Source organism: Gossypium hirsutum, chromosome A04, assembly GCF_007990345.1.
Source record: "Gossypium hirsutum isolate 1008001.06 chromosome A04, Gossypium_hirsutum_v2.1, whole genome shotgun sequence".
Taxonomy (NCBI): Eukaryota; Viridiplantae; Streptophyta; class Magnoliopsida; order Malvales; family Malvaceae; genus Gossypium; species Gossypium hirsutum.
Window position 1 is genome coordinate 23,542,629 of NC_053427.1, and position 25,422 is coordinate 23,568,050.

Sequence of the window (25,422 nt, forward strand, 5' to 3'; positions counted from 1 at the left end):
CTGTTTTCAAGGTAAACTTTACCTATTTCGTGGTTACCATGGACCAACTAGGGTTTTGTCATACATAGGTCCACATATGATCATATTTAGCCATTCCAATGGCTGATCATTTGCCCAACACTTCCATTCGAAACCATAGTCACATCATGAAACCATATATACATACATAAACACAAATGGTCTAATGCCATACTCCACTTCTACAAGCCATTTTCGCATGGCTGAACACACATACATCACAAGAAGTGCTTAAAACAACAAGGGGTAGTCCTATACATGCCATATCCAGAGTTCAACTAAAAGAGTACCAAAAGATCTTTGATAGTGTGGATGACTTCGACTTCGATGATCCCGAATCCGATAGCTATTCAACAAAATCTATAAAACAGAGAGCCAAAGCAACGGGTAAGCATTTTAAAGCTTAGTAAGTTTCAAGTAATGAAATCGGCTTTGACTAAAGTATTACATTCACATAGCTAAATGAATCACTTTATTAATACACATTCTCATAATCATGCTTACTTCACAATTCGTCAACATATATACACACACAAGGTATCAACCCATATAAAAGCCCAAAAGTTCGTTAGTCGATTGAACGAATACTACTTAAAACGAATCGACTTTTCCGAATCACATGCAAACATACCTTATCGTTTGGGTTTGTTGAGCGTATTAATTGAATTTATTACAGCACAAAACGCTCACATTCATACCCAAGTTTCTTCGGAATTTAGCCGGATATTACCACAAGCACAATTGCCTTCGGGTCTTAACCCGGGCATAGCAACTCGCACGAATGCCTTCGGGTCTTAGCCCGGATATATCAACTTGCACAATTGCCTTCGGGTCTTAGCCCGGATATATATCAACTCGCACAAATGCCTGCAGGTCTTAGCCCGGATATATCAACTCGCACAAATGCCTGCGGGTCTTAGCCCGGATATATCAACTCGCATAAATGCCTGCGGGTCTTAGCCCGGATATATCAACTCGCACAAATGCCTTCGGGTCTTAGCCCGGATAAAATCACTAGCACAATTGCCTTCGGGACTTAGCCCAGAAAAATTCAAATGCTCATGCACATATATATCAACAATCATGACACATCCATATTTCACTTTCGTTACTAAGGCTCAAACACAAAGCATTTATTAAACCTTTCCAATTTCGGCTCAATAGCCACACACAAAGAGCATGATTTCAATTGGCTTTATAACATAGTCTCTATGCACATTTGACTATCCATCATAGGATGACTAATCATTTCAATATAATTCAAGTAGGGTGATTACTCGAAGACTTACCTCGGATGTTGTCGAACGACTTCAATGGCTATTCAATTACTTTTTCCTTCCCTTTATCGGATTTAGTTCCCCTTTGCTCTTGAGCTTAAGTTCAACAAATTTTAAAATAGTCATTAATCGACTATTCAAGTATTACTTTCAGAATAATATATAAATTGATTCGACTTTCACACACATAGATTATAGTAAGCTTTATAAAAATCAATAAATAATTCATTAGCAAATTTTCATTAATGTTTACAACAAAATCACATATTCACTACGAGCTGTTTTCCCTGAGCAGCAGTCACTAAATTATTTATAACTGGAGCTAAAAAACTCCAAATCACTTGCCGTTAATTTTCCCTGAATATAGACTCGTATATCTTCCATCCATAAAATTTTCAGAATTTTAGGCTTGGCCAATCAATACCAGATTTTTCTTAAAGTTTCCCCTGTTTCACTGTTTGACTAATCTGACCACTCTTCACTACGAATCAAATTTCTCATTTTACAGAATTCAAAATGTGTTGTATTTGATTTCATTTGAAACTAGACTCATTAAGTAGTCTAAGCATATAAATTTTATCTTATAACCATTTTTGTACAATTTATAATGATTTTCTAAATACAGAACAGGGGATTTCAGAGTCATTCTGACACCGTCTCACACAACTTTAAATATCTCATTATCGGAAATTCCTTTGCTTACACGGTTTCTTTTATAAGAAACTAGACTCATTAAGCTTTAATTTCATGTCTCATTCAGCCTCTAATTCAAGTCCATAAATTTATGGTGATTTTCTAAAGTCACGTTACTGCTGCTGTCCGAAGCAGACTATTTCAAATTACCCTTAAATTCCCAAGCTCAAACACTTAAGAACTTACCATTTGTGTGACAGCCCAAAATTGACCCTAGTGGGGAAGTGGTTTCGGGACCACAAAACCGAGTTATAAAAATAATTAATTGCTATGTTCTATGTTTATTATGTGTGTGTACATGCATATGTGGAAGTTTCATTCCCTAATTTTGCCAATTGCATGAGGAATTATTAAATAGGGATCAACATGAGACATGGTGAAATATGATAGGCTAATTTTAAAGGGCTTATTAGTGCATGTCAACACAAGGGTGGACTTGCATGTCAAATTGCCCAATTCCCTTATAGTGGCCGGCCAAGATGGATTGATGATGGGCAATATATTTGTTGAATTTGATATTATAATAAGAAATTGGGTTATTGGAGTTATAATGAATAAAAGAAAGAAAAAAAGAAAAAAAGAAAGGTAATGAAAACAAAGCTTGTATCCTTGGTTCTTCTTGGCCGATTGTAAAGAGGAAGATAGGAGGGAAACATTCGGTCACTTGAAGCTTGAGAAGGTTAGTAAAAATTTTGTTAGTTTTTGAAATTTTAAGTTTAGTTTAAGTCAATTAGCTAGTTCCATATTAGCCCATTTGAAAACTTGGAATTTTAGATGTTGGTTTGAGCTTTCGGTTGTGGTTGTCAAGGGAGGAAATGAGATTTTGTCTGTCTTCAACAATTGATTGGTATATAAGTGTTAAATGTGAGAAAATTTTGTTTGGGTAATTGTAATAAATAATTAGTTCAATTTGATAATAAGGTATGAGGTGATAAGTAAAATTTTCATGGTGGTTTAGGTTTAATGACATTCGGCTATGGTATTTCACAATGGTAAATTTTGTTGTTTCATGATAAAGATAGATGAGTGTTTGAGCTATACAAATAATCATATGTGAGCAATGGGTGCTAAAGGGAAAGGAATCGACTACCTTATTATGTACCAAGGCCGAATGTGTACTTGAATTAGGAAGTGATTGAGTAATGTTTGTACCTTAAGTGATAGAATAGAGTGAATGCTTGGAATGTGATATGTGTGAATTATATGTTAAATTAAGGTTTGCTAAGCTAGCTATTAAGGTGAAATGCAAATGTTAGTATTTGATTTGGTAATAATCTGCTTGGGGACAGCAGCAGTAAGGTGATTTTGGAAAATCGCCATAATTTGTAGGAGTTGAATTAGAAGCTGAGTAAATTATGTCATTAAAGCTTGAAGAGTCTATTTTCTTACAAAAGAAACTATAAGAACTAAAGAGTTACCGATCTTGAGATATTTGAAGTATTGTGGGGCTGAGTCAAAATGACTACTAGATTCCCTGTTCTGTTTTTAGGAAATCATTATAAATTGTACAAAAATGATTATAAGATAAAATTTATATGCTTAAACTCCTTAATGAGTCTAGTTTCAAATGAAATCAAATACAACACATTTGGAATTCTGTAAAATGAGAAATTTGATTCGTAGTGAAGAGTGGTCAGATTAGTCAAACAGTGAAACAGGGGAAACTTTAAGAAAAATCTGGTATTGATTGGCCAAGCCTAAAATTCTGAAAATTTTATGGATGGAAGATATACGAGTCTATATTCAGGGAAAATTAACGGCAAGTGATTTGGAGTTTTTTAGCTCCAGTTATAAATAATTTAGTGACTGCTGCTCAGGGAAAACAGCTCATAGTGAATATGTGATTTTGTTGTAAACATTAATGAAAATTTGCTAATGAATTATTTATTGATTTTTATAAAGCTTACTATAATCTATGTGTGTGAAAGTCGAATCAATTTATATATTATTCTGAAAGTAATACTTGAATAGTCGATTAATGACTATTTTAAAATTTGTTGAACTTAAGCTCAAGAGCAAAGGGGAACTAAATCTGATAAAGGGAAGGAAAAAGTAATTGAATAGCCATTGAAGTCGTTCGACAACATCCGAGGTAAGTCTTCGAGTAATCACCCTACTTGAATTATATTGAAATGATTAGTAAGCCGAAACGGCATCACTAAGAATTCGTAGTGACCGTACCTCGTTCTGAAAGCAGTTTTGGGTACGTCCGAATCTCGAACCCGCAACTGATAATAACCCGATCACAAATCTATTTTTGAGAACACTGAGGCTCCCTTTAGTTGATCAAACAAATCATCAATACGCGGTAATGGATATTTATTCTTTATCGTCACTTTATTCAGTTGACGATAGTCAATGCACAACCTCATGGTTCCGTCCTTCTTTTTCACGAACAATACTGGTGCACCCCAAGGTGAGAAACTTGGTCGAGCAAAACCTCTATCCGTCAATTCTTGCAACTGAGCTTTCAACTCTTTTAACTCGGTTGGTGCCATACGATACGGAGCTATCGAAATCAGCGTAGTCCCAGGTACAAGCTCAATACCAAACTCTACCTCCCGAACAGGTGGTAAACCCGGTAATTCTTCAGGAAAAACATCCAAGTATTCACAAACCACAGGCACAGATTCGGGTTTCTTTTCTAATTCTTTGTCATCAAGTACATACGCAAGGTATGCTTCGCACCCTTTTCTTACATATTTCTGGGCCAACATTGAGGATATTACAACTGGCAACCCATCCAAGTCTGTAGACTCAACTCGGATTACTTCGTTATTTGCGCACCTCAAATCAATAGTCTTGCTTTTGCAATTCACAACCGCATCATGCACGGTCAACCAATCCAACCCGAGAATAACATCAAATTCATCAAACGGCAAAAGCATCAAGTCCGCCGGAAAACAGGAACCTCGAATCACTAGGGGACATTTCTTACACACTTTGTCGACAAGCACGTAACGACAGAAGGGATTTGACACCCGAATTACGAACTCAGTAGACTCAATAGGTAAAGTCTTACTGGATGCTATGGTTTCACATATGTAAGAATGAGTAGAACCGGGGTCAATCAAAGCAATTACATTAGTATCAAAGAGAGTGAAAGTACCGGTAATAACATCAGGCGAAGAAGCATCCTCGCGGGCACGTATAGCATAAGCTCTAGCAGGCGCACGAGCCTCGGATCCGGTCGTAGCATCTCTAGATCCTCTCTGACCACCACTAGCATTGCCCGTATTTCTAGATGGTCTACCTCGAGCAGTGGTAGCACCCGGTTTCCCACTCTGATTTACATTCTGTTCAGACAACCTCGGGCAATCTTTGATGAAGTGGTCAACTGATCCACACTTGTAACAGGAGCGGTCATGGAATCTACAACTCCCCGAATGCCATTTACCGCAATATCGACATTCTGTTTTGTCTCGACGTTCATTCCCAACACTAGCGATCGAAGTGCCTCGGGTACCCACAGGGGGTCGATCACGATCTCGTCTAAAAAGGCCCGAAGTGCCTCTAGACCGGCCCACATCATCTCGAAATTTCTTCGATGCCTGTTGAAGATACTTTCCCGAGGATCTTTTACGAAACTCCCCTGTTCCACATCAACTTTTTGTTTTTCTTTTCTAAGCTCTTCGGCTTTACAAGCTCGCTCGACAAGTACTACGAACTCTCGTATTTCAAGAATGCCAACGAACATTTTATATCTTCATTCAGCCCATCCTCGAAGCGTTTACACATGATAGCCTCGGACGAAACACATTCCCAAGCGTATCTACTAAGTCTAACAAATTTTCGCTCGTAATCAGTAACTGACATAGAACCTTGCTTAAGCTCAAGAAATTCCTTCCGTTTTTTATCAACAAATCTCTGACTGATATACTTTTTCCGAAACTCAGTTTGGAAAAACTCCCAAGTTACTTGCTCTCGAGGCACAACAGAAGTCAGAGTACTCCACCAATAGTAGGCAGAATCGCGTAACAAGGAGATAGTACACTTTAGGCATTCATCAGGTGTACAATATAGTTCATCGAGTACCCGGATAGTGTTGTCCAACCAAAGTTCAGCTTGCTCGGCATCATCGCTATCCGTAGCCTTAAATTCAGTAGCCCCATGTTTTCGGATTCTGTCAACTGGGGGCTTATTTGACCTTATTTGGTCAGTTACCGGAGGTATTGTAGGTGCGGGGGTGGTATTTGTCGGGAATGGAGGTTGTGGAACAGCCGTATTAGTTCGAATGTATTGGTTGAACCAATCATTCATCACGCTATAGAAAGCTTGTCTAGCTTCATCATTCGGGTTACTAGCATTAGGTTGAGAGTCCGCCGGCGCTGTCCCTTGTGCGGGAGCAGGCGCTACACTCTCAAGATCATCAGCTACCTCTCGGTCGGGATCGGGATCCATTACTATAAATAAACACATTTGCAAATGTCAGAAATCACCACACTATCAAATAATCACATAAAATGGCATGTATAGCTAGACCCAACGCATTACGGTAGTCCTAGAATCGACTAAACCGTAGCTCTGATACCAATCAATTGTAACACCCCGAACCCGAGACCGTCATCGGAGTCGAACACGAGGTGTTAACAGACTTTTAAAAATTTTCCAGACACTGCCAATCTGCGTAATAGTCGCATTAAAAATCATATCTTGAGTTTCACAACTCGAAAATCAGATTCGTGATTTTTTTCTAAAACTAGACTCATATGCCCATCTACGTACTTTTTTCTAGAATTTTTGGTCGAGCCAATTAGTACAGTTTATTAGTCAAAGTCTTCCATGTTACAGGGATCGACTACCCTGACCTTTGCGCATTACGACTTGGATATCTCCTTGTACAGGGCTCCAATACTGATGTCGTTTGTTTCTATAGACACTAGACTCAGAGAGGAATCTATACATATATGGTATGACTCCTAATTATCTCTGGTTAATTTATGGTAAATTTTCAAAGTCGAAACAGGAGATCCAGAAACCGTTCTGGCCCTGTTTCACGAGAACTTTAATATCTCTTAATATACTGTTCATATGATTGTTTCGTTACTTTCATATGAAAATAGATTCATCAAGGTTCGATTACATAATTTATTCACTATTTAATTCCATTCCTACAAATTTTTGTGATTTTTCAAATCCACACCACTGCTGCTGTCAGCATCTGTTTTCAAGGTAAACTTTACCTATTTCGTGGTTACCATGGACCAACTAGGGTTTTGTCATACATAGGTCCACATATGATCATATTTAGCCATTCCAATGGCTGATCATTTGCCCAACACTTCCATTCCAAACCATAGTCACATCATGAAACCATATATACATACATAAACACAAATGGTCTAATGCCATACTCCACTTCTACAAGCCATTTTCGCATGGCTGAACACACATACATCACAAGAAGTGCTTAAAACAACAAGGGGTAGTCCTATACATGCCATATCCAGAGTTCAACTAAAAGAGTACCAAAAGATCTTTGATAGTGTGGATGACTTCGACTTCGATGATCCCGAATCCGATAGCTAACGAACAAAATCTATAAAACAGAGAGCCAAAGCAACAGGTAAGCATTTTAAAGCTTAGTAAGTTTCAAGTAATGAAATCGGCTTTGACTAAAGTATTACATTCACATAGCTAAATGAATCACTTTATTAATACACATTCTCATAATCATGCTTACTTCACAATTCGTCAACATATATACACACACAAGGTATCAACCCATATAAAAGCCCAAAAGTTCGTTAGTCGATTGAACGAATACTACTTAAAACGAATCGACTTTTCCGAATCACATGCAAACATACCTTATCGTTTGGGTTTGTTGAGCGTATTAATTGAATTTATTACAGCACAAAACGCTCACATTCATACCCAAGTTTCTTCGGAATTTAGCCGGATATTACCACAAGCACAATTGCCTTCGGGTCTTAACCCGGGCATAGCAACTCGCACGAATGCCTTCGGGTCTTAGCCCGGATATATCAACTTGCACAATTGCCTTCGGGTCTTAGCCCGGATATATATCAACTCACACAAATGCCTGCGGGTCTTAGCCCGGATATATCAACTCGCACAAATGCCTGCGGGTCTTAGCCCGGATATATCAACTCGCATAAATGCCTGCGGGTCTTAGCCCGGATATATCAACTCGCACAAATGCCTTCGGGTCTTAGCCCGGATAAAATCACTAGCACAATTGCCTTCGGGACTTAGCCCAGAAAAATTCAAATGCTCATGCACATATATATCAACAATCATGACACATCCATATTTCACTTTCGTTACTAAGGCTCAAACACAAAGCATTTATTAAACCTTTCCAATTTCGGCTCAATAGCCACACACAAAGAGCATGATTTCAATTGGCTTTATAACATAGTCTCTATGCACATTTGACTATCCATCATAGGATGACTAATCATTTCAATATAATTCAAGTAGGGTGATTACTCGAAGACTTACCTCGGATGTTGTCGAACGACTTCAATGGCTATTCAATTACTTTTTCCTTCCCTTTATCGGATTTAGTTCCCCTTTGCTCTTGAGCTTAAGTTCAACAAATTTTAAAATAGTCATTAATCGACTATTCAAGTATTACTTTCAGAATAATATATAAATTGATTCGACTTTCACACACATAGATTATAGTAAGCTTTATAAAAATCAATAAATAATTCATTAGCAAATTTTCATTAATGTTTACAACAAAATCACATATTCACTACGAGCTGTTTTCCCTGAGCAGCAGTCACTAAATTATTTATAACTGGAGCTACAAAACTCCAAATCACTTGCCGTTAATTTTCCCTGAATATAGACTCGTATATCTTCCATCCATAAAATTTTCAGAATTTTAGGCTTGGCCAATCAATACCAGATTTTTCTTAAAGTTTCCCCTGTTTCACTGTTTGACTAATCTGACCACTCTTCACTACGAATCAAATTTCTCATTTTACAGAATTCCAAATGTGTTGTATTTGATTTCATTTGAAACTAGACTCATTAAGGAGTTTAAGCATATAAATTTTATCTTATAATCATTTTTGTACAACTTATAATGATTTCCTAAAAACAGAACAGGGAATCTAGTAGTCATTTTGACTCAGCCCCACAATACTTCAAATATCTCAAGATCGGTAACTCTTTAGTTCTTATAGTTTCTTTTGTAAGAAAATAGACTCTTCAAGCTTTAATGACATAATTTACTCAGTTTCTAATTCAACTCCTACAAATTATGGCGATTTTCCAAAATCACCTTACTGCTGCTGTCCCCAAGCAGATTATTACCAAATCAAATACTAACATTTGCATTTCACCTTAATAGCTAGCTTAGCAAACCTTAATTTAACATATAATTCACACATATCACATTCCAAGCATTCACTCTATTCTATCACTTAAGGTACAAACATTACTCAATCACTTCCTAATTCAAGTACACATTCGGCCTTGGTACATAATAAGGTAGTCGATTCCTTTCCCTTTAGCACCCATTGCTCACATATGATTATTTGTATAGCTCAAACACTCATCTATCTTTATCATGAAACAACAAAATTTACCATTGTGAAATACCATAGCCGAATGTCATTAAACCTAAACCACCATGAAAATTTTACTTATCACCTCATACCTTATTATCAAATTGAACTAATTATTTATTACAATTACCCAAACAAAATTTTCTCACATTTAACACTTATATACCAATCAATTGTTGAAGACAGACAAAATCTCATTTCCTCCCTTGACAACCACAACCGAAAGCTCAAACCAACATCTAAAATTCCAAGTTTTCAAATGGGCTAATATGGAACTAGCTAATTGACTTAAACTAAACTTAAAATTTCAAAAACTAACAAAATTTTTACTAACCTTCTCAAGCTTCAAGTGACCGAATGTTTCCCTCCTATCTTTCTCTTTACAATCGGCCAAGAAGAACCAAGGATACAAGCTTTGTTTTCATTACCTTTCTTTTTTTCTTTTTTCTTTCTTTTATTCATTATAACTCCAATAACCCAATTTCTTATTATAATATCAAATTCAACAAATATATTGCCCATCATCAATCCATCTTGGCCGGCCACTATAAGGGAATTGGGCAATTTGACATGCAAGTCCACCCTTGTGTTGACATGCACTAATAAGCCCTTTAAAATTAGCCTATCATATTTCACCATGTCTCATGTTGATCCCTATTTAATAATTCCTCATGCAATTGGCAAAATTAGGGAATGAAACTTCCACATATGCATGTACACACACATAATAAACATAGAACATAGCAATTAATTATTTTTATAACTCGGTTTTGTGGTCCCGAAACCACTTCCCCACTAGGGTCAATTTTGGGCTGTCACACAAATGGTAAGTTCTTAAGTGTTTGAGCTTGGGAATTTAAGGGTAATTTGAAATAGTCTGCTTCGGACAGCAGCAGTAACGTGACTTTAGAAAATCACCATAAATTTATGGACTTGAATTAGAGGCTGAATGAGACATGAAATTAAAGCTTAATGAGTCTAGTTTCTTATAAAAGAAACCGTGTAAGCAAAGGAATTTCCGATAATGAGATATTTAAAGTTGTGTGAGACGGTGTCAGAATGACTCCGAAATCCCCTGTTCTGTTTTTAGAAAATCATTATAAATTGTAAAAAAATGGTTATAAGATAAAATTTATATGCTTAGACTCCTTAATGAGTCTAGTTTCAAATGAAATCAAATACAACACATTTTGAATTCTGTAAAATGAGAAATTTGATTCGTAGTGAAGAGTGGTCAGATTAGTCAAACAGTGAAACAGGGGAAACTTTAAGAAAAATCTGGTATTGATTGGCCAAACCTAAAATTCTGGAAATTTTATAGATGGAAGATATACGAGTCTATATTCAGGAAAAATTAACAGAAAGTGATTTGGAGTTTTTTAGCTCCAGTCATAAATAATTTAGTGACTATTGCTCAGGAAAAACAGCTTGTGCTGAATTTGAGATTATGTTGTTAACTATGATTGAATGTGCTAAATGAACTAAATGTTCAGGTACGTGGAAGTTGACTTTTCTTTTGGAAATGAGTTTAGTTGAATATTGAGATGTGATAAAGTTATAAAGGATATTTATTGGGATGTTTGAGTATATGTGTACTTTCGGTTAGGTTACAGCTTATTCATGAATGAAAATGTGGGTTACAAATATGTGGGTTGATGATGTGAATTATACATGTTAATATGTGCTCAATATGTGTTTGAAATGCATTTGTGAATTAAGTTAAGTGATTATTGCTTATGAAATCAAGAAAATGAGATATATGTGCATACTTGTAGAAATGTTTATGTATTTGTTTTAAGATAAGAAAATGATTTTATGGATCAATGCGAAATCAGTAATGAATTACAATTGCTATCGATGAGCTAATGTTTATATGGATATAATTCAATAAGAGGACGTTATCCTAAACTATGCATCGGTAGAAATTTTTGAGGATGAAAATCCCTAAAGGGGGGAAGAGCTGTGACACCCCTAAAGTGACCCTAGTCGGAAAGTGGTTTCGGGACCACTAAACCGAGTCATAAAGATAATTAACCGTCATAGTTGATGCTCATTATATGTACATATGCATGTGTGAAAATTTCATGTTTGAATTTTGTTAATAGTAAGTGAATTTTATCAAATAGGACTTATGTGAGAAAATTTGGAAATGTGCTAGGCAAATGTAAAGTGGCCTAATAATGCATGTTGTGAAATGATGGGTTTGCATGTCAAATTACCCAAAATTAAAGCATAGTGGCCGGCCATGCTATGGGTGGAAACATGTTGCAAACATGTTGTGTTAGTGAGTTATGTTAGAAAGAATAAAAAAAAGGGGTTAGGATTAAAGTAATGCAAAAAGGTGGAGTGATGAAAAAAAAATGGTCTCATCCATGCCCCCCCCCCTTTGCCGTGAATGGAAGAAAGGAAACAAAGAAAAAAAAAGTGTTCATCCTTGAACATCTTTGGCCGAATAGAAGAAAGAAAGGAAGGGAATGAGCTTGGAGAAAAATCGGCTATGAAGGCTCACTAGATTAAGGTATGTTTAGTGTTGCTTTGAAAGTTCATACATCCCTTGGATGATTAGTCTAAATTCTAACTATCTCATGGATGGATTTGGGATTATTAGAGAGTTAGTATTCGACTAAGAGGCTTCAAAAGTTTTAGTTGAAGCCTTGAGACTATTAGCATGTTAGCTATATGGATGTGTTAAGTTACTTGAAATGCTAGATAAATTTGAACTCCCTACCAAATTCTTTAGGCAACCCATGTTAGAAATTTCGGTATTGAGATGTCTAGATCTTTCGGCCATTGTAGCTATGGAGGAATAAAGTTTTTGTTTCTTGTTAAATTGGATGAATCTTGTTGTATGAGTGCTTGAACAAACTATGATTAAATGGATGCATAGATTCAAAGTGGGAAGAAATGGGCTATTATATTTGATGCTAATGCCGAATATAAAGATGATGAACTTGAATAAATAATATTCAGCTAGCATGATAAGTTATGAAATATTAAGTAGATGATATAATTGATTGATGAAGTGGCTAATAGGGATTTCTAATGAAATTGTTGCCAAGGCCGAATGTATCATGAAGTAAATAAAAAAAAATTCTAAATGTGCATTATGTGCTTATATGTGTATTCGGCCAGGGAAGTTCGACATGAAACTTTGATAGGTTTGAGAGATGAATGACCGAATGAGCTAGAGGTTATGTATGGATGAATTTTATGCACATGTGTGTGTATCGTTCGGCAACTTCCGAGGTAAGTTTTAAGTGTTTAAACGTTGAGTAAATTCAATTATAACAGGACATGATGAGTTGATTTAGTAAGATATGATGAGGCCATGATATGTTCTAAACTCAAATGGTAAGTTCTTAAGTGTTTGAGCTTGGGAATTTAAGGGTAATTTGAAATAGTCTGCTTCGGACAGCAGCAGTAACGTGAATTTAGAAAATCACCATAAATTTATGGACTTGAATCAGAGGTTGAATGGGACATGAAATTAAAGCTTAATGAGTCTAGTTTCTTATAAAAGAAACCGTGTAAGCAAAGGAATTTCCGATAATGAGATATTTAAAGTTGTGTGAGACGGTGTCAGAATGACTCCGAAATCCCCTGTTCTGTTTTTAGAAAATCATTATAAATTGTACAAAAATGGTTATAAGATAAAATTTATATGATTAGACTCCTTAATGAGTCTAGTTTCAAATGAAATCAAATACAACACATTTTTAATTCTGTAAAATGAGAAATTTGATTCGTAGTGAAGAGTGGTCAGATTAGTCAAACAGTGAAACAGGGGAAATTTTAAGAAAAATCTGGTATTGATTGGCCAAACCTAAAATTCTGGAAATTTTATGGATGGAAGATATATGAGTATATATTCAGGAAAAATTAACGGAAAGTGATTTGGAGTTTTTTAGCTCCAGTCATAAATAATTTAGTGACTATTGCTCAGGAAAAACAGCTTGTGCTGAATTTGAGATTATGTTGTGAACCTTGATAAACTTCTTTTAGTTGCTCACAAGCTATTGATTAAACCCATACTTGAATTCTAAATCGTGATATTGTAAGTTTATGAGTATACGAATATGAAATGATAGTATGGCCTAATGGCCGATGTGATGAATGTGAAAGTGTATATATGTGATAAGGCCTAATGGCCGATGTGATGAATGTGAAAGTGTATATATGTGATAAGGCCTAATGGCCGATGTGATGAATGTGAAAGTGTATATATGTGATAAGGCCTAATGGCCGATGTGATGAATGTGAAAGTGTATATATATGTGATAATGCCTAATGGCCGTTGTGATGAATGTGAAAGTGTATATATATGTGATAGGGCCTAATGGCCGATGTGATGAATGTGATAAGTCCCGAAGGGCATTTGTGTCAGTACTATATCCGAGTTAAAACCCCGCAGGCTTTATGCGAGAATATTATCACTGATTAATGTCCGTAAGCTTCGTGCTCGTACTATATCCGAGCTCTAAAGACCCGATAACTACGTGTGGGGATTTTGCCCGGGTAAGACCCGATAACTTCGTGTGGAGATTATGTCCGGGTAAGACTTCGTAATAAGAATTGCTTATAAATATATTCAATGCGAAAGGTTAAACAGGTATGTACTCCAAGTTTATATGTGAGCTTGATTTGCACTAAATCATAAGGTAGTTATGTGACGCATACGAGAGCAATCTATGAGACTATTCCTATGATTATGTGACATCGGATCAGAGTGAGAGGTTATGTGAAATCATACGATATATCTATGTCACATGAGCTCACTTTTATGTGAAAGTTTATCTGCCTATTGTATATGATGAGATGTGCATATTCGGTAAAGGGATGGTATGCCCGAAGGAAGAGTGAAATAAAAATACGAACAACTATGTTATAATTTGATTGTTATCTGTTGACACTGCTTAAAACTTACTAAGCATTGTAATGCTTACTCCGTTTACTCTGTTTCCTCTGTTTTATAGATCTCATTGCGAAGCTACAGGCTCGGGGATCGTCAGCAACTAGTCACACTATCACTATCCACTGTTTGGTACTGCTATGTTTTGGATTATCTTATGGCATGTATAAAATAGACTAGTGGCGGAAGAATATTTTGGTTAATGTATATAGCCATGCGAAAATGGCTTATATATGTTTGAGCATAATGTTATAATCATTTGGTATGGAATGGTTAATCACTATCATAATTTGTGCTATTTATGCTAAAAGGGCTAGTTGAATCATGGAAACTATGAAATAGGTAAAGTCTACCTTAAAGGCAGATGCTGGCAGCAGCAGTGATGTAGATTTGGAAAATAACTAAAAATAGTAGGATTGGAATTAAATATTGAATAAATTATGTAAACGAACCTTGATGAATCTATTTTCATAGGAAAGTAACAAAACGATCATATGGACAGTATGTTAAGAGATATTCAGGTTCTTGTGAGACAGGACCAGAACGGTTTCTGGATTCCCTGTTCCGACTTTGGAAATTCATTATAAATTAACCAGAGATAATTAGGAGTCATACCATATATGTATGGATTCCTCTCTAAGTCTATTTTCTATAGAAACAAACGGCATCAGTATTGAAGTTCTGTGCAGGGAGATATCCAAGTCGTAATGCGCAAAGGTCAGTGTCGTCGATCCCTATAACATGGGATACTTTGACTAATAAACTGTACTAATTGGCCCGACCAAAAATTTTAGAAAAAAATATGTGGATGGGCATATGAGTCTAGTTTCAGGGAAAAATTACGAAACTGATTTTCGAGTTGTGAAACTCAAGATATGATTTTTAAGGTGACAGTGTCGCAGTTAGCCAACTGCCTGGAAAATTTTAAAATGGACTGCGATAGTAAGCGAATTTAGTCTGTGAACCCCTCGTGTCCGACTCCGGCAACGGTCTCGGGTACGGGGTGTTACAACATCATGTTCTATGTATGAACTTACCTTTTACTCGAAATTGTCAACTTGGATTGTTTACTCTACAATCTTCGACTTCCCTCAGTCTATGTCTGAATTCCTCTTTTCTTAATTATATGTATTCAAAATTAACCCTTTTATTCACGTAATTCAATTCAACCCATATACATTCATTTAGGGCATTTTACAATTTAACCTTCACATTTACACATTTTGACACTTTAGTCCTTAATCCATAAAATCACAAAATACACTTAATTTGCATATACTCATGCTTGACCGAAATCTCCTACTACTTATACTAGTCCACACATTTCATTTATTTCACATTTAGTCAGTCAATTTACAAATTTAACAATTTAGCCCATTTTACTCAAAATCACCATAAATCTAAAGACAAAACATATAAATCCAACATCAAACTTTCATATTTCATCAATTAACAACCTAAAGCTCATGAATTCATCCATGGCACATTTCAAAATATTCACCAAAATAAAAAATTCAAGCATGGGCTTTGTAAAACACAAAGAAACAATTACAAAAACGTAGAAATTATCGAAAACGGATCAAAAACCATACCTTAATCACCAAAAATAGTTGTCGAACCCTAGTTTGAATTTTCTTTTATTATCCTTTTGTATTTTTTGCAATTGCATGAACATATGGTAAACTTTCATGCTTTTTTTTATTAATATGACTTTAATAACCATTTTTCCTAATTTTCCCTTTTATAACAATTATAAAACCATTTAATGGATGGTTGTTTTAGTCCATTAACATTTTCAATGGACAAATAACAACATAAGGACCCTGGCTTTAGAAAGCCAACTCAAATAGGTACTTTAACTTCTAGCACACAACTTTTACACTTTATGTCATTAGGTCCTTTTAGCAAATTAAGCACACAAACAATTAAATTTTCACTCGAGACTTTCACACATGTCAATTTACTTATAATAGGCATGAAAAATAATATTAAAATATTTTTCTAACTCAGATTTTTGGCCCCGAAACCACTATTCTGACTAGGGTCGAAACTGGATTGTTACAATTCTCCCCCCTTAGGGATTTTCTTCCCCGAAAACCTTACCATTGAATAGATTCGGATATAACTATGTCATAGTATAATAAGGCTCCCACGTGGCCTCTTCTATACCATGTCATCGCCACATCACTTTAACTAACGAAATTTTCTTGTTTCGAAGCTCTTAACCTCGCGAGCTAAAATACAGATTGACTTTTCTTCGTAAGTTATATTAGACTGAATCTCTATTTCAGACGGAGGAATCACATGCGAAGGATCAGATCTGTATCGTTGAGGCATCAATACATGAAACACATTATGAATCTTTTCTAACTCTGGTGGCAACAACAATCTATATGCTACCGGCCCAATACGCTAGATAATCTCATATAGCCTGAAGAACCTCGGACTCAGTTTGTCTTTTCTACCAAACCGAAGTACTTTTTTCCACGGAGGCACTTTCAAAAACACTTTATCGCCGATCTCAAACTCAATGTCTTTTCTTTTCAAATCTGCATATGATTTCTGACGATCAGAAGCTGCTTTCAAACTATCTCGGAGCACTTTTACTTTCTGTTCAGTTTTTTTATCAAATCAACCCCGTGAATCTTATTTTTACTGAGTTCAATCCAATACAAAGGTGTACGACATTTGCGACCATATAACACTTTGTAGGGTGCCATTTTAATGCTAGACTAAAAACTATTATTATAAGCGAATTCAATCAAAGGTAGATATTGTTCCCACGTACCTTCAAACTCAAGAATGCAACATCTCAACATATCCTTGAGTATCTGAATAATCCGCTTATATTGACCGTCCGTTTGCTGATGAAAAGCAGTACTGAAGTGCAATTTAGTACCCAGAGCATCTTACAAGTTCTTCTAGAATCGTGATGCGAATCTTGGATCTCTATCTGACACTATAGATAATGGCACACCATGCAGTCTTACAATATCAGAAATATATAATTCAACTAATCTATCAAGCAATTAATCGGATCGAACTGGAATAAAATGAGCTTTCGTCAAACAATCAACAACAACCCAAATTGCATCTTTCTTTCTTGGAGATAGGGGCAAACCCGAAACAAAGTCCATGGTCACTCGATCCCATTTCCACTCTGGAACCATAACTGGTTGTAACAATCCCGATGGCACCTGATGTTCCTCTTTAACTTGCTGATAGATCAAACATTTAGAAACAAATTCAAAGATATCTATTTTCATTCCGGACCACCAATAATGTTGTTTCAGATAATTATACATTTTCGTACTACCCGGATGCGCAGATAAACGACTACTGTGAGCTTCACTCAGAATTATTTGTATTAATTTTGTATTTCTCGGAACACAAATTTGATCTCGAAATCTCAAGCAATCATCTTTGTCAACTTTAAATTCTGAATCAGACTCTACATGACACTAAGCTCGTTTAGCTAAAATCTCATTATCAATCTTCTGAGCTTCAATAATCTGCTGTAAGAATAAAGGTCTTGCTTTTAATTTAGCTAAAACTAAACCATCATTTGATAAAACCAAACAAGTATTTATCGCACGTAAAACAAACAACAATTTTCGAATCAAGGCATTAGCAAAAACATTTTCTTTTTCCGGATGATAATCAATCACAAGTTCATAGTCTTTTAGCAGTTCTAACTATCTTCTCTGTCATGGATTTAGATCTTTCTGAGTCATCAAATACTTCAAACTCTTATGATTAGAGTATACGTGGCACTTCTTACCGAACAAGTAATGGCGCCAAATCTTTAGAGCAAACAAAATTGCAGCTAACTCAAGATCGTACGTTAGATAGTTCTTTTCGTGCAGCTTCAACTGTCTCGAAGCATAAGCAATGACTTTGCCTTCTTGCATCAACACACACCCTAAACCAATCAATAAAGCATCACTGTAGATCACAAATTCTTTACCCAATTCGAGTTGTACCAATACCGGAGCTTTAGTCAACAAGGTTTTTTAACTGATCAAATCTATTTTGACACTTTTCGGACCATTCAAACTTGACATCTTTCTATAGCAGTTTTGTCAACGGAGTCAGAATCATTGAAAAAGTCAGAATCATCGAAAAACCTTTCATGAATCTTCTATAATAACCAACAAGTCCCAGAAAACTACGAACTTCAGAGACATTTCTCGGAGGTTTCCAATCCAGAATAGCTGAAATTTTGCTCGGATCAACTCAGATACTAGATGCTGATACAATATGACCCAGGAAACCAACTTCTTGTAACCAAAACTCACATTTACTGAATTTCACATACAACTGCTTATCTCGCAAAATCTGTAGCACTAATCTCAAATGCTCGGCATGTTCGGATTCATCACGTGAATAAATCAGTATGTCATCAATAAATACAACAACAAATTGATCTAAATATGGTCTGAAAATTCTATTCATCAAATCCATAAAGATAGCAAGTTCATTAGTCAATCTGAAAGGCATAACTAAGAATTCATAATGGTCGTACCTCGCTTTGAAAGCAGTTTTCAGAATATCTAAGTCTTTCACTCGCAACTGATAATAGCCTGATCTCAAATCTATTTTTGAAAGCATAACAGCTCCTTTCAACTGATCAAACAAATCATCAATTCGGGGTAGAGGATATTTATTCTTGATAGTCACTTTATTCAACTGACAATAATCAATACACATTCTCATCATACCATCTTTCTTTTTTCACAAATAGAACTAGAGCACCTCAAGGTGAGAAACTTGGTCTGGCAAATCCTCTATCGGTCAACTCTTACAACTAAGACTTTAATTCTTTTAACTCAGTTGGAGCCATTCTGTACGAAGCTATTGAAATCAGAGTAGTACCGGGTACCAATTCAATACAAAATTCTACCTCTCTAACTAGAGGTAAACCCAAAAGTTCTTCAGGAAATACATCAGGGAACTCACACACAACAGGCACTGATTCAACTTTCTTTTCTGACACTCTCGAATCAATCACGTATGCAAAATAAGCTTCACAACCCTTTCTCACAATACTTAAATCTTTCATCAAAGATATTACAGCAGGCAATCCATTCAAATCACTAGATTCAATGCTGACTATTTCATCATTCTTGCATCTAAAATCAATAGTTTTCTGTTTGCAGTTCACCGCAGCATCATGCAAAGTTAACCAATCCATACCCAGAATTATATCAAACTCATCAAAAGGTAATAACATTATATCAGCAGGAAAACAATTGTCTTGAAACATTAACGAACAATTCTTGCATACTTTATCAACCAGAAGACATCTGCCTAGGGGGTTCGAAACTCTAATTACAAATTCAGTAGACTCTACAAGTAAAGTCTTACTGTTCACTAAGTTCATGCATATATACGAATGTGTCGATCTAGGATCTATCAAAGCAATCACATAAGTATCATAGAGAGTAAATGTACTCGTAATCACATCTGGCGATGAAGCTTCCTCGTGAGCTAGGATAACATGGGATCTGGCAGGTGCACGAGCCTCAGATCTAACAGCTGTGTCTTTTGTTCCTTTTTGACTACCGCTTATATTTCCCAAATTTTTGGGAGGTCTACCACGAGAAGCGTTACCACTTTGCCTCTATATCTGAACATTATCTTTTTCAGCTAAATCTGGGAAATCTTTTATAAAATGATTTCTTGAACCACAACTATAACAAGATCTGTTATTACTTTTTCCCCAGCACTCTTTGAAATGTCGTCTTCCACATTGATCACACTCAGGCTTTTCATTCTTTGCATTATCAACACTGGTAACAGACGTAGCTGAAGATTTGAAATTCGATTGCAATCTAATACGATCTCTGTTCGAATGTCCGACGCTAGTCTTTGAACGACTATTATCATCTCTAAACTTCTTTGATCCAGATTGAAATGATTTGCCCGATGATCTCTTTCGTACCTCTCAAGTTTCAAAATCAACTTTTATTTTCTCTTTCCCATGATCTTTAGCTTTACATGCTCGTTCCACAAGTACAACAAGTTCTTTAATTTCCAGAATCTTGACTAACAAACAAATTTCCTCGTTCAAACCATCTTCAAATCAATTGCACATTATTGCTTCTAAAGATCTCAAGCATACTGATTCAACCTTACAAATTCCCGCTCATATTCTGTGATAGGCATACGGCCTTGTTTAAGCTCAAGAAAATCTTTGCATTTTTGATTAATGAATCTCTGATTAATATATTTCTTCTGAAATTCAGTTTGAAAGAAATCCCAAGTAACCCGTTCACTCGGAACAATAAATGTCAAAGTTTTCCACCAATGATATGTCGTATCTCTTAGAAGGGAAACTGCACATTTTGTACATTCTTCAGGATTTAATGATAATTCGTCAAACACTCTTATCGTGTAACACCCCGAACCCAAGACCGTCACCGGAGTCGAACACGAGGCGTTAACAGACTTTAAACCACTTATAAAAAAATTTCCCAGACACTACCAATCTGCATACTAGTCGCTAAAAAAATCATATCTTGAGTTCAGAAACTCGGAATCCAGTTCCGAAAATTTTTCCTGAAGCTAGACTCATATTCCCATCTACATAAATTTTTCTAGAATTTTTGGATGGGCCAATTAGTACAGTTTATTAGTCAAAGTCTCCCATGTTACAGGGATTGACTACACTGACCTTTTCGCATTACGACTTGGATATCTCCCTGTACAAGGCTTCAATACTGATTTAGTTTGTTTCTATAGAAACTAGACTCAAAGAGGAATCTATACATATATGGCATGACTCCTAATTATCTCCGGTTAATTTATAATGAATTTCCAAAGTCGAAATAGGGAATCCAGAAACCGTTCTGGCCCTGTCTTACGAGAACCTGAATATCTCTTAACATACTGTCCATATGATCGTTTCGTTACTTTCCTATGAAAATAGATTCATCAAGGTTCGTTTACATAATTTATTCACTATTTAATTCCCTTCCTACTATTTTTAGTGATTTTCCAAATCTACATCACTGCTGCTGTCAGCATCTGCCTTTAAGGTAGACTTTACCTATTTCATAGTTTCCATGATTCAACTAGCCCTTTTAGCATAAATAGCACAAATTATGATAGTGATTAACCATTCCCATGGCCAATCCTTGTTAAGCATATCCACACCTCTCAATAACCATATCCATACCAAATGATTATAACATTATACTCAAACATATATAAGTCATTTTCGCATGGCTATCCAAAATTATACAAGTCCAAAGGGTCCATGACCCCCAACAAAAAGGGTAGTCCTATACATGCCATTTCGAAGTTCAACCAAAATTGTACCAAAAGGGGGGGCTTTGATAGTGTGGGCGACTTCGACTTCAAAATCCCGAGTCCGATAGCTGGAGAACCAAAATCTATAAAACAGAGAATCAAGGAGACGGAGTAAGCAATTTATGCTTAGTAAGTTTTGAGCAAGGGATTCCAGCACAACAAAAGTATAGCATTCATGTAGCTAAACGGATAATTTCATATGCACAATTTTTCAATATCATACTTACTTCACATTACCAACCCTTTTATTCATACACAAAGATCAACTTAGCCAAAGGCCGGTAGCTCATTTATCAACTGAGCGAATACTTATTTGTAAGGGCTGAACTAATTCAAAGCACATACGAAACATACCTTAATGTTGGGATGTTTCAAGCGTATTAACTGAAATTTTTACAGCAAGATCATTCATTCCCAAATCACGTACCTTCGGAATTTAACCGGATATAGCTACTTGTTCAAATGCCTTCGGGACATAGCCCGGTTATAGTAACTCGCACAAATGCCTTCGGGACTTAACCCGGATTTAGTAACTCGCACAATTGCCTTCGGGACTTAACCCGGATTTAGTAACTCGGACAAATGCCTTCGGATCTTAGTCCGGATTTAGTAACTCGTACAAATGCCTTCGGATCTTAGTCCGGACATGGTCACCTAGCACAAAGCCTTCGGGACTTAGCCCGGACATCATTCAAATAACCATGCACATTTAACAATAAATCATGACACATTCGTATTTCGTTTTCGTTAGCAAAACTCAAACACAAGACACTTATCATTCTTGCAATTTCGGCTCAATAGCCACACACAAAGAGCATGATTTTGATTTGCTTAAAACATGATCTAATCAAATCATAATTTAAGCTCTTTTACTCAAGAACTTACCTCGGATGTTGTCGAACGATTCCGATAGCTATTCGACCACTTTTTCCTTCCCTTTATCGGATTTAGTTCCCCTTTGCTCTTGAGCTTAATTAAACAAATAAATTGATTTAATCATTTGAGCATCGAAAAGAGGAACACAAGGCACTTAGCCCATATTTATACATTAGACATTAAAGTCACATATGTACGGAAATCATGAATCAAACTCAACATTTTAGCTAATTTTCCCCCTTGGCCGAATTTTCTAAGCCAAGACAAAAGCATCAATATGCTTGCCTCTAACCGAATACATGCAACACCAATCTCCTTCCTATGGCCGAATATGCATGTCTATGTTGGGGCCGATTGCAACACTTAATACATTCTACAAGTATGGTCACTTGTATTGACTAAACACCATTTTGTTTCAAGTTCAAAACTTGGCTAATACACACATATATACACTAGTAAAGCATCCTCTCCCTTTCCATCAATTTAACACATGCATTACTCATTAATATACAAAAATTATATTCGGCCTTAGCACACAACTTGCTAGCCGATTCTTCTCCATCTAGCAACCAATGCACATATGTGCTCACTCAAAAATGCTAACAAGAAGATTCAAGAATCATCAATCCACCATCACATGCATCATTAACAAGCTTCATATTTAGCATGCAATGGCATTAACACAAAATCCACCTAGGCCGAATATCATCCCCATGACATAGCAAAGATTTGAACCATGGGCTAATTAGAACTCAAGCTAGCAACTAAAAACATGCATGAATCTCATGGCACAACCTCAAACATACCTTGATCTAGATACAAGTATGGCCAAACCTCCTCCTAATCCTCTTCCAAACCAAACATGAAGCAAGAACTCCTTCCTCCTTCCTTAAAATTTTGGCCAAAAGAAGATGAAAAAAGGATGAACAAAATTTTTCTTTTCTTTTCTTTTTCTCACGGCAATGGGGGGGGCATGGATGAGACCATTCTTTTTTTTTTCATCACTCCTCCCTTTCATTATTTAATTACCATGCTCATTATTTTATTGTTTCCACCCATGATGCACCAACACAACATGTCTATGACATGTCTTGCCCATCACACTTGGTCTACCATACTTGTCATGGCCGGCCACTACTAATAGAGGGGGGGAAATTGACATGCAAGTCCCCCCTTTTTCAACATGCACTAATAGGTCCTTATGCTTTGACCTATCACATTTCAAAATTTTCTCACATAAGTCCTATTTACTAAAACTCACATGCAATCGACTAAATCGAAGCTTGAAATTTTCACACATTCATAATTACATATTCTAGACAATAAATATCACATTCGAACATTTTGGTGACTCGGTTTAGCGGTCCCGAAACCACTTCTCGACTAGGGTCAATTTTGGGCTGTCACAACTCTCCCCCACTTAAGAAATTTTCGTCCCCGAAAATCTTACCGGTAAATAGGTTTGGGTATCATTCTTTCATCGAGCTCTCGGTTTCCCAAGTAGCTTCCTCGATCCCGTGTTTGAGCCATAACACCTTAACTAACGGAACCCTTTTTTTCGCAACTCTTTCACTTCACGAGCTAGGATACGAATCGGTTCTTCTTCATAACTCAAGTCAGATTGAATTTCAACTTCTGAGGGATTAATCACATGTGACGGATCGGATCTATAACGTCGAAGCATCGAAACATGAAAGACATCGTGAATCTTTTCAAGTTGAGGGGGCAAAATCAATCTATACGCAACCGGACCAACTCGTTCGGAGATATCGTACGGCCCAATGAATCTCGGGCTCAACTTGCCCTTACGGCCAAATCTGAGTTCCTTTTTCCAAGGCGAAACTTTAAGAAACACTTTATCTCCCACCTGATATTCAATGTCTTTTCGTTTCAAATCCGCATACGATTTTTGACGATCTGTGGCTGCCTTCAGACTTTCACGGATTACCTTTACTTTCTGTTCGGCATCTTTAATCAAATCAACTCCGAAAATTTTACTTTCACCGAGCTCGGTCCAAAACAATGGTGTACGGCATTTACGACCGTACAAAGCCTCGTAAGGTGCCATCTTAATACTTGATTGAAAACTATTGTTGTAAGCGATTTCAATCAAAGGTAAATACCGTTCCCAAGAACTACTGAACTCGAGGATGCAACATCTCAACATATCCTCAAGTATCTGAATTATTCGCTCAGATTGACCATCGGTTTGGGGGTGAAAAGCAGTGCTAAAATGCAGCTTGGTACCCAAAGCTTCTTGCAATTTCCTCCAAAATCGTGAGGTGAATCTCGGATCTCTATCCGACACGATAGAAATAGGTACCCCGTGTAATCTCACAATCTGAGAAACGTACAATTCAGCTAGTTTATCCAATGAAAAATCCGTACGCATGGGGATAAAGTGAGCCGACTTAGTCAGTCTATCGACAACAACCCAAATCGCATCTTTCTTACTTGCTGACAATGGCAGTCCGGACACAAAGTCCATTGTGACTCGATCCCATTTCCACTCGGGTATCATGATCGGCTGAAGTAATCCTAAAGGCACTTGATGTTCTGCTTTCACTTGTTGACATATTAAACATCTCGAAACAAAGTCGGAGATGTCTCATTTCATACCATGCCACCAAAACCGACGTTTCAAATCGTTGTACATTTTCGTACTCCCCGGGTGAATTGACATTCGGCTACAATGGGCTTCGTTCAGAATCATCAAAATGAGTTCCGAATTCCTTGGAACACACAAACGACTTCTGAACCTCAAACAATCATCATCATCAATTTGAAA